Raw genomic sequence first — 12,502 nt, forward strand, 5'->3', positions numbered from 1 at the left:
CCTTATCTTAATTTGTTCATGTCCAAGATCTTTTCGAGATTGTTAGTCTCTTCTATTTTTCAATTCCTCCCAAGGCCTAATATTTTATCTTGTTTTCAATCCAACTTCCCATGATTACAAAGAAGAGACTATGTTAAATAAAAATCTTTATCAAAAACCTTAATTATGGCAATATATGTCTATTATTTATCCCAATTTGCTCATGTGCAATGTCTTAGTTTAACATTGTGTCAGATTTGGTGTACCCAAACTAAAGGCTTGTTATATGATCTTTCTTTTATAGTGATGGTATTTAGATCTACTAATATGGATACCATGTATTTGATATCATGGAGAAGCTTGGATGGAAGTGACAAATAGATGTTTGCTTCCACCTCCAAATTCTTCATTTGTGTTATCAATTGCATCATTTATTCAATTAATTAGCTTTGTTAATTTAAGGCCCCCAATTTGTTGATGTTGTGATACATGTTGAAATTAGTCATAAAGTTCAAATTCCTTGATATTCATACAATTTGAGACTCTTTTTGGTCTATCTAGCTCTTTTGTTGAAGTGTAAGTTGTGGTCAAGTGATATAATACAAGTATAGTGCAAAGATGTTGTTGCAAGTATCTTCTAACTTTTTCACTTGTCAGTTCAAATATTTTCAACTATTTGTCCATTTCGTTGTGAGAGATTTAACTTTTCCTTTTCATATTCTATAATTATTTTTCCCCTAATATTTTATTTCTCCTAGACTCCAAGTTGCTTACTAAATTTAGCAATCCTTGTATGTACCCTTCTAGTTGAGTTGTTTTTGTTGTTGACGAGTCTCTTTCTTTTTGTTGTATCATTTAGAGAATCTTCTCTACAATTCTTTTCATTGTAATATTCTTTCACATCAAATTATTCTTTGTATTGGTGGAAAGTATATCCCTTTGTTCTATTTTATATATGAATATTTCCTATTAAACTTTATAATAATAAAAAAGTAAACAGTACAATATTCACAAAAAATGGAGGGTGTTATACAACAAACCCATAAATCTATGAAAAGGACCATTACAAAGGGGCTAAGCTCAAAAACATAATTAAGTACTTGTGGCCCCATACTAAGTAGAGGAGAAGGTTCGTGATTGTCAAGATTCCCCCCAAAGTCATTGGGGGTGGTATCATTAGTTGACACTCAACCAATGAGAGCAGTAACATTTTCTTCATTCTCCTTAGGTTTTTGTTGATTGGAAATTGAAGAGATGGAAAGAAATACATGGGGGAACTTATTTGTGTATAGCCAACCATATGTCCACCTTAGAGATGGTAGATGAGAACCATGATTTCCATAGATATTTTGATCTTGTTGGGATGAGCAGCTATATCCATGTTGAAACTCTTAAGGGGATGTGGAGTCAAGAGGAACCTAGAAAATAGTGCATGGAGCATTACCCCAATTGCCCAACAACTCTTGAGATGCACAACTTCAAAATTTTAATTAATTTTAATATTTAATTTTAATTTCAATAAACTTTAGGTTTCATTTTCGAATGATTTACTTTTTTTTATTATTTAATTTTTATTTTTTTAAAATTGCTTTTTTGCTAATATTTAATTTTTTTAATATTTTCACAAGGGTTTTCCAATTTTTATTTATTTTTCAAAATTTTCAATTTTTTGGATTTTTTTGGATTTTGCAGATCTTTTACGCCTACGCTAACTTAAACCTACATAAGACGGAAACAACCAGACAATGGCAACAAAAACGATGATGACGACGAACAAGAAGGTGTATGTACGATAAAGACGAAATGATGACCAACAAGAGGACACACATGTGAAAATGAAGATGCACAAGCGACAACACACAACGAAACGAAATCCAAAACGTGCGTGCGACAACCAAAGATGAGCAACAAACAAACAAACAAACAACAACGCGAGACTCCAAGGCACGCAAATAACTTCGGGGCTGAGGTTCCAGAGGTCAAAAGGAGAACGACCTCGAAACTTCAAAGTTCTGGAACTTCGAAGAAGGAACAAACAAAACAAAAAGAGAACCTGGGATTCCGGAATTTTGAGATCCCAAGGCTCTAAGAAGCAAACACAAGACTTCGAGACTCTGGGGTTCTGGAGTTCCGAAATCAAAGAGAAACCAATGAAGGGACACTTCGGGATTCTGGGATTCTGGAGTCCCAAAGTGGAAAACAACGAAGACTTTGGGGTTTTGGGATCCCGAAACTCCAAAGTCAAACAAAGCAAAAGGAACAAAACGCGCTTTAGGACCCCAGGAACCTAAGGTTCCAAAGTGCAAACGAAAAGAAAACAGGATGAAAACAAAGTGAAGAAGAAGGGTGCCCCCAGCTCGGGAAGTGAAAAGTTGGGGTGTGTTATGCAGGGCATAACAATTACAAAATGACACTAGACTAATGATGCATAAAAATGACTAAGTGTCTAGAGCCTTGTCTTGTTTCTAACATTCTTCACCAATGGAGTCTTCATGTTCTCGCTTGGGAGCTTGTATTTCATAGTCATCTGGTCCCAATGTGTTGAATCTGGCATCTGGAGTGGAGTTGCAGAAATGGATTTGAAGAATTCCTAGAGTTGGACAAAAATGACCAAAAGGGGGTCATGAAGTGCATTTCAAACTTATAAGTTCGATTTGCATTTGAAAAGGGTAAATAGTCATATAGGTGCATATCAGACTTATAAGTCCGATTTGCACTTATGCAAAAACAAAAGGAAAAAAATTTGACTTTGGTGCAAATCAGAGTTATAACTTTGATTTACACCTAAGAAGGAAGTATGGTGCAAGTCAAGGTTATAACCCCGATTTGCGTCAACTCTAAGCACTTGGCAAAATGAAAAAGGAAAATGGTGTAGGTCGGGGTTATAAGTTCGATTTGCACTTATGCAAAAACAAAAGGAAGAAAAATTGACTTTGGTGCGAATCACGGTTATAACTCTGATTTACACCTAAGAAAGAAGTATGGTGCAAGTCAGGGTTATAACCCCGATTTGCATCAACTCTAAGCACTTGGCAAAACAAAAAAGGAAAATGGTGTAGGTCAGGGTTATAACCCCGACTTACATCATTAAGGGAAGACTTGGTGTAGATCAAGGATACAGCCCCGATTTACACTGTTCGGTAAAACCTCAGTGTAGGTCAGGGTTACGGCCCCGACCAACACCATTTCAAGGGGACTCGGTGTAGGTCGTGGTTACAACCCTGATCTACACCAAAATGAGCAAACTTGGTGCACATCGGGGTTGTAACCCCACCTTGCACCAAGATGGGAGGTCTTGGTGTAAGTCGGGGTTGTAACTCCAACTTGCACCAAAATGGGAGGACTTGGTGTAGTTACACAAGAAATAGGACTTGGTGATCAAATGGTGTAAATCAGGGTTATAAACCCAATTTGCACCGGACTAAATTTTTTGAAGAGAAGTGTAATTCGGGGTTGTAACCCCGATTTACACCAAGACACAAAACTATCTTAAAAGGCCCAAAAAAAGGACTAGAACCTCTAAATCAAGAATCGGGGGGAAAAACGACTACCTTAAAAAACGTTCTTAGAGCACGTGGACTACAAATTGGACAAAATTTCTAGGGGTTATTGTAAACACCTAAAAATGTCTCATTAATAACATACTAATTATTCCTCTAATTGATTAAATAATTATAATTATTTAATTTATTTAATTTATTTAATTAATCTTATTCTTCTACATTCATATTTCTTCATCATCTTACTAATTATTCTATTTCTAATCAATCAATCATTTAACCCTTTTCTAAATATTAATTATTTAATTAATTGTGATTTTAATCTTTTAATTGAATAATCTTTATTATTTAATTAAATTCAATTTCTAAATAATTAAATAATTTCTTTAATCATTTAATTAACTAATTTATTCTTCAAAATCCAAATCCCCAAATTCTTATTTCATTTAATTTCATTAATTCTTCTAATTCAAATTCATATTCTAATTTCATTTAATTAAGTTACATGTGCATTTCAATTTCATGATTTGAAATCAAAGTCAAAGACATGCAAAAATCAAATTGAATTCCTAAATCGGGTTTGCATGAATTCAAAGATCAAGTTGAATTTAAATAAAAACAAAATTCAATTAACATTCAAAAATCAAATTGAGTTTTTAAGTCAAATTCTAAATATATTCAAAGATCAAATTGAATTATAAAAATTCATTATCATGCAAAGATTAAATTGAATTTATAAATCAAGTTCAAAAGCATGCAAGATGGAATTGAATTTCAATAAAATATCCTATGGCACATGCTAAATTAATAATTCAATTAATTGATTAATTAAATCATTCCTTTAAATTCTCTCCAATCATTTATTTTTATCTTCGAATTTGTTTTTTTCCAAAAAGCATTCAATCAGTCATCTCTAGTTAACAATATAATATATTTAATTGATCATTTCAATCAATTGATTAATTAAATCATTTTCTCAATTATCTTCCAATCATTCTTTTTCTATCTTCCAATTAGCTTTTTCTAAATAAAGATTTCTTTGTCATCAATCAATTCTCCTCCAATCATTCTTTTTCATCTTTCAATCAGCTTTTTTCTTAATAAGTTAACTCATTTATCTATTCAATCAATTGAGTTCCACCTTTTAATCATTTGTTTCACCTTCAAATCAGTGATTCAACTATCAATCAGCATGTGAGCTCACTTGAGTTTCACATCTTAATCAATCTTCTCCAAAAATCTATAAATTCAGGACCAATTCTCCATTTTCAACAATCATGAACTTTGAATTTTTGTGTCACTTGTAGGTTACCAGCGCAATATCTGAGAGCCTCCATACCACAAAGAAGAGAAGAACAATGGAATCTATGATGTAGAATAGGGAGTTTTATATTGTTTAATTGATTCAATTATGCATCTATTTCATTGATATTTGTTAGGATTCTTTAATTAGATAGGGATTCGTGATTTTCCTTTAATTCTAGTTAATTATGATGAATTTTACTGATATACAGTTATCATGTTTTTGTGACAGCCAAAAACAAGGACAACAGCATAAAGGGTTGTAATGTCTTATACTCTCCTTAAAACAAGATTGCCCCTCAACTAATCAATACTTTCCACCACATCTGGCTTAATTGTGTTTGATGTCAGGGTCTAGATTGCAAGTATTTCAAAAGTTGAGCTAAAGCATACCCAAACACTTCTTCAACTTGCTCCTCAATTGAGTATACCTCTTTGTTCTGCCTCCTTATTGTTTTAAAGTCTTAAGCACTAGCTAAGACCTGATTGGGCAACAATAGCATGTCATTCTCTATCATGATCTATCTTCCTTCTTCTGGAGTTATTTTGTTAGCCTTGAAATCAAACTCAAACACTATTCTCTTTGCCAACTTTTGCCATTGTGATCGATCTACTTTCTTCTCCTCTTCTTCATGATTATTCTAATAATTTGCATGCTTCCTCTTCATCTCAACATCCTTAAATTCTTGAGTTTTCACAATTTGGTCATCTGACAAAAATTTCTAACAAGATAGGGCCCTTTTGTCCCCTAAATCATCAATGGCAACCTTCAAGAAACCTATACTCCTATTGTAGGGCATTGATGGAACTATCATCCCAACATGTTCTGATTCAACTTGGGTGGCTTTGGACTCTTCTGGCACATCATGAATTTCAATTATTTTCATTGAATCTTTTCCCTTATCCTTTGAGGTCTTTTGCCTCTTAAATTTTTTGACTATCAACCTCTTCTACATCTTGGGATGTTAAGGCTTCTTTTGATTCTTCATTTCTAGGCCTAGCATAAGGCCTCGCGGGTAAACTAGGATCCCTATGTATTGCAAGACTTTCCTCTTTAGGAGCCATTATTTGATCAGCATTCTCTAATAGTTTTTTTATCCTAGCAATTTTGTTTTTTCCTTTGCAAAGAAGTCTTGAAATGATGGATCTTTCCTCACCTTTTCCTTCTCTTCCTTCATAATCCTTATCCACTTATTCCTCTTATCTTTTACTTCATCATATAATAAGGGATCCCTTACCACATCTTATTTGAATCTTATCTCATGAGCAAAGCTAGACTTCTTTACCCGAAACCTTACTACATTGATGAATCCTTTGGGATCAAAACTAACCCTGCCAATAGCATGAGACAATCTATATCTATTCACTAGAGAATATATCTGATCAAGGACATCTTTATTAGCCACCTAGAAATCACACCACTTTAGAGCAGTGAGGAAAAGAGAACCCTTCTTCTAGCCCCCTAAATGAATCTTATCAACTTCATTCAATTGCCAAATGATCTGCAAATAGGCAATTCTCCTAGAAACATAAACTAGAAACAAATAGAATCTCATAAGGAACCTGTATATTCTTAAATAGGTGGAGTATTGCTTCAAAGACCAATCTCCTCAATTGTGCCTTACTCCTAAATTTGGATTTTGTTGATGTGGCCAAATGAAATCCATGATTTCTTTAGGAACTCTCTCCACATGCTCTCCGAGTTAAGCAATCAATTTTCTGACAAAAAAATCCTCAAAGATAATGAAATCAAAATTTTCATAATCACTATCCCATAGACAAGTCCAACGATGTACTTGTAGGGTGTTATTTTTGTCATCAAATTTACCTAAAATTTTGGTCCCATCTATCTCTGTTGATGTATAAAAACATGTGGCACATCAAAGAATACCACTTAAACTGAAATTTTGCAAGATTTGCCTTTATGGCTATTATTTGCTTGTGCATTTGTTATTCCAAAAATGTGGCAAAATAAAACTCCACATTTACTATATCATATTGGATATCCAAAGCCATATACTTTATGGAAATTGGTATTCTCTATTTTGCATCTTCACCAACAATCCAAAATAGTGAATAGTATGTCTTTATAAAATAGTCTTCAAAGGTCTCAATAATGAAAGGCTCCTTTTCAAACACTCTGATTCCCTTCCCATCTTGGCCCTTAACTTTGTTTTTAGGAATTTGAATTGATCTGTACACAATTTTTTGAAGCTCATACCTTTTTTTTAAGCCCTCAAGATCTATGGCCTTGTTTGTAGCTCTACTGAGATTGAACACCTCAGCAAAACATGACTTGGTGAATGCAATGATGGGGGTTCCATTTGCTGCTAAGACCTTCTTGGATTGAACATCATATCTCTTTGTCATTGCACGAACAAAGTATACATCTACAAACACATTTGGTACCACAACTTTCCCCATGTCTAGATACCATTCATTCCTTAAGGAGAACCTTGACAATCTCTTCTTATACTATTGCTCTAAAAGTGACCAACTAGAAATTGGGACAATTGTATCTCTAACCCCTCCTAGGGTGTCTGCAAATGTATCATCAATCTTCCTCTTCTCGTCACCCTTTTTCTTCTTAGCTAGGTCCACGGACATCTTGGCAAACCCAAGACATTGAACAAGCAAGTCTTACTCAAATCCTTTATTTCCTTCTTATGTATCGATCATCTTTACACATTCAAGGTTTTGCTACACACTAGGTTCTTTCATAGATCATGTAAATTACTAGCTTAATTCAAATTATATATCAGTTATGCTTTTGCAAACAAATTCAAGACAATTGAGAATATTTTTGGGCAAAACGACCAGAATAGCAACTCTTTTTCAATTGAGAATAATTATGTTTCAAAGAGCTTAATTCGCATGAAATTTTTTATTGCAATGAATTGTGCTTGCCAAATGGTAATATTCATATATTTATTATGAAGAAATGAGCAAAATGTTGAGCTAATTAAATCAAATCACCATTACCACACACAGGGTTGACCAATGAACAAGGAACTAGTCGTTACACATTTGAATATTGACTATCAATGCAACCGGATGACGCCATGATCTACGACCACAATTCAAAGGATTAGATTTGAAAAGAAGCTTACACACTTCAAGTGATGTTAACCAATTAAATTGCTCCAACTTTGATTGCACTTTTCCATTTGGGAGCTACATGTCATGATAACGTAGCAGCGCAAGCCAAAATGGGGCCCATGTGCTCTGAGGCTAAGCCAAAGCTTCTGCTTACATGGACCAGGCCCGCCTTCCACTTGTCGTGATAATGTAGCAACACAAGGAATACTCTCCAAGATCTTTCTAACAATGCAACCTTGCACTCCAATAAGGTACGAGCAACTTTACCTTGCTTGACCAATGAGATCTAGTCCCACCATTTGAAGATCAACGCCTAGTGCATCGGCATGGCTCTGATAAATCTAACAATCCTAGAGCTCGTAATGCAATGATAACCATTGATTTGACTTTAGGAACATGACATTGGAACTTAGGAAAATTAAAGGCAGAGGGCAAGTCGGTTACTAGGCCTAAGGGGTCGGTCTTTAATGGGACTGAAGACATAAGGTTGTAACTTAAAAAGGGGCAATTGCCTATAAAAGGTCAACATAAAAATTATAATGTAGACTCGAGAATAAAGGCTACGGATTTAGGGTTTCAGGCATACAAGCTTAGACTTAGCCTATTGCAAGGTTTTAGAGCTAGAGAGCAATAATGAAGTCAATTGGTAAGAGTCCCAAAGAAAATGGTTTCAAAAGTTCAAAATATGAACAAGTTGTGGTAAACAAAAAAGAGCAAGAAGTATGATGGTAGTATGATGGTTTCATTCAAGTGCAAAGACAAATCAAGAGCTTTGGAAGACAAGCATACAATACCAAATTCAATTATTCCTTTTCTGGTTACTATTTCAATTGCAATCAATTTGGTCATAAGGCTATGAATTCTAGTTAAGCTCTGACAAGAAGAAATACCTTTATTAGCAAAAATACTTTTGCACCTTTGTTTGATTTCAATATTATTTGTCATAAGTGCAATAATTTTGGACATGTTGCAAGAAACTGTAGAAGCAATTTTGTGATCGTCATATATTGGATGTAAAAGGAAACAACTCAATTAATCAAAGTAGTGAAACTGGAAGCTTTGGAAGAAGAAACCAAAAGGATAAAGAACTGAGAAACCCATGGTGACTCATACTACATTACAGACTCAGAAGGAGAAAAAAAATTTGATTATTGATAGTGGATGTTCAATCACATGAGCAGGGACAAGAGAAAGTTCATGCACTTCAAGAACTTTGATGGAGGAGATGTGACTTGCTAACAACTTTGTTGCTAATCTCATTGGTAAGGGTACATTGAGTCTTGATGGCGGAAAGACAAAAATTTATGTCTTGAATGTGGAAGTTTGAAACACAATCTTATGATTTTAAGTTAGATGTATGATAAAGGATATAATCTCTCATTCAATGCTAAGGATTGTCAAATTAGGAAGACCGATACCAGAGAGGTAGTTGTGCAAGGAAGCAAGACTAACAACAATGTGTATCATCTCAGTGAGTTCAATGGGCAGAATTTGTTTTGCATACAAAGGGAAGAGAGCTAACTTTTGCATGAAAGGTGAGGACATATCAATTTTGATGATTGTTACCGCGTCATTTATTCTTCATGGCGAGAATGGGTCGTCTTTTCCTTTTTATGTTGGAGTCCTAGTTCATGCGATATTACCTTGGTTCAAGTCCTTAGTGCATCCTCAAATCCTTTTTCTAGTCGTTTAAGTCAAGTTCAGACAATTGATTGAACTCCTTGAACACGTCGAACCGTTCTGAACTGGGTTCAAGGTGTTCATTTAGGTTCAATAGGTTCCAAGGTGTTTAGGAAAAAGTTTTTCGTACTAACGTTTTCTCTAAGTGTTTTGCAGCGGCTCTTTAATAAAGTTTTTCCTGTTCGGTGATATAACATTTGTGTTGAACTTATTGAACTGAGTTCAAAGGGTTCAAAAATGTTCAACATGTTCAACACAGCAAGTGGTCAACAGTTTGGCGCGGCGTACATCTTGAACTACTTGAACACTCAAGAAGTTGGTTCAAGATGTTCATACAGGTTCAATGTTGGTGGGTCCCGCGGTTTCTAATGTTTTGAGAAGTGCATTTATTGCTAAATACGGAGAGGTAGAACCATATTGTAAAGTGATGTCATTCTTTGGCTTTTTCGAAATAAGTGAATGTTTCGGGAACTGGCAGTTTCTTAAAGTATGCAGCCATGCATTCAATGCATGCGTGCGGGGGTCTAATCTACCAATTTGTCGCGTTCGGAATGAAATTGTGAAACCATTGCATTTAATGTGTTTGTATCAATACCTTTCTCAATAAGGTATGAAAATCGTTTGTGTTCTGCATTTGCTACTTGCTACTGGATTTTTGTTTATATTATCCCTAGATAGGAGTCTTTCTTGCTGCTAGCCGTCGTCCGATTATACAACTGTGAAGGTGAGTCTTTCCTTATTTTCTCCAGTGTTTTCCCTTGCATTTTCTCTCATACAGAAGGTTTCACTGCAATCAAATTTAGGTTTCTTGTTTTGAAATCATGAAGTCCACCCTGCACTTGTTTGGAAACGTCTTTAGCTTGGCGTCCACAGAAGCCATAGTTAGTGATACTGACCTGAAAGGAGAGAATCTTGAAGATTTGAAAGAAAGGGTGTTCAAGGGTGTTGATAAGTCTTTTTGTATAGAGATTTTGAGTAGTGGACTTTTAGAAGTCGCAGCCTTTCCTCCAACAATTCCTTGTCCAGAGTTGGTTCGGGAGTGTATTGTCAGATATGACCCTGTATCTGAAACTATTAAAAGGGATAATGGCGAAACCCTTCTTGCCATTAACCGTGAGGTGATTGCATCGGTTTTCAAGATACCGGATTACCAGTTTTCTAATTTCTCTCTTGCCCAGTCGATTAGTGAGTTCAATGCAGATAGAGCCGAACACAGGAATAATGTAGCGAAGTTCTGGTTGAAGGTCCCTCAAAGAGGTGGTTCTAGGCTACCTAAAAATCCTAACAAGAACCACATGTTGCCACATATCCATGATGTGATGCTTCTGTTGCATCGAGCTAGAGGTTCTGCCAAAGCTTATAGCTTTGATGATTGGATATATTGCTATGTGCAATTAGTTCTGGAAGGAAAACAATATTTAGATTGGGCAGAGTTAATTGTTGATTCAATGAGAGAGAAGTTGAGTCTAGCCAAGCAATTTCAACAAAACTTTTTCATGTCCTCATATCTTTTGTATTGCCTGGCCTGTGTTAAAGAGTTAACGGGTATACCCAAGCAGCTCTTTGAGGAAGATGTTCCGGTGTATGAGTTCTATCCAATGCTGCAAAAAGACAATGCCCTACAAGATTTCAGAAGGATACACAACGCATTCCTGGGTGATATGTGTCATGAACTGAAGGGTACAAAGGCCAAACGGATTTCAGATGATGCACAGACCTTGATTAAGAAGTTAGGAAGTTTTTACATCCAGTTCCCACGCTTTTGCTATATACGGGTAGGAGGCTTTGAAGAGGAACCCTTCAAGCTTCCGCACTTCGTTCTGATTGTTTTGTTCTAGCAAAAGTATGCAGACAACTGACTTCTGTGGTCAAGAAGGCACAGCCGAAAGACAAGTGGGAAGGTCACTTTCCCATACAATTGGGAGTGTTGTCTTGTAATTCAATGTCTGATACACTAAGTATAGGAGCAAACCTTAGAAATTTTAATTTCTCTCTGTATGCTGAAAGAAAAGGGTTTGACAATAAAGGATTTTATCGGAGCCTTGGCTTAATGCCTTATCTTCCCACACCATAGTTAGAAGATTTCTGGGAAGACTGTTCAAATGAACTTGAAGTTTTCAAAAGAGAAAACATGAGATTGGTGTTGGAACAGGTTATTTCTTTGCAAATAAGGTTAGATATTAAAGGGCTTGAAGAGGATTATCTTGAACTGTTTGAACCAGGGTATTTAGCCCATGCAGAGACTGAAATGCCCCCAATTAATTGGGATGAGGAAAATGATGACATACAATTGAGAACCGAACGAGTTCTGGAAAGAACCGTGGCATGGGTGGCTAAAAAGAGAGCAATGAAGCCAGGCGCCAAGTCCCTTTCTGCAAGAAATATATCTTCACCAAAACGTCCTTCTAACAATGCTCCTGTTCGTGCAGGTAAGGAAATCAAGTCGGCTCAGCCTAGACGCAGGTCTAGCCCAACTCTGGATTTCAGTACCCCTCGGCATACTCGATCACGTAGTGTTGCCCAGAGGAAGATGGACCAGGTCAAGGATATGGGAGTAAAAGATGTCGTGCTTGAGGCTCAGATTTTTGAAATTGAAGATTTGGATGGTGAAGTTGCTTGTGCTCTAGATTCCCAAACAGTGACTGTGGCTATGACGCCACCACCAAAAATGATTGAGGGAACTACTCATTCTGCTGCGACTCCTAAATGGTTAACAACCTTAGTGAACAAGAAAAGAAGCTTTCTTCCTGTGACCATTCCAATTCAGGAGATGGTTGCCAAGTACTCCGAGAAGAATCCAAAGCCAAAGAGGTTCAAGACCACCGCTCACCTAAACAATGATGAAGAAACTGGTAAATGGACGGCGGAAATTGCCTCTTACAAACCGAGAGATGAGAACAAAGAGGTCGGTTCTGATGATTTTGAAAACACAAAAGTAGAGT

This window comes from Cryptomeria japonica, chromosome 4 (assembly GCF_030272615.1).
Source record: "Cryptomeria japonica chromosome 4, Sugi_1.0, whole genome shotgun sequence".
In the NCBI taxonomy this organism is placed as follows: domain Eukaryota; kingdom Viridiplantae; phylum Streptophyta; class Pinopsida; order Cupressales; family Cupressaceae; genus Cryptomeria; species Cryptomeria japonica.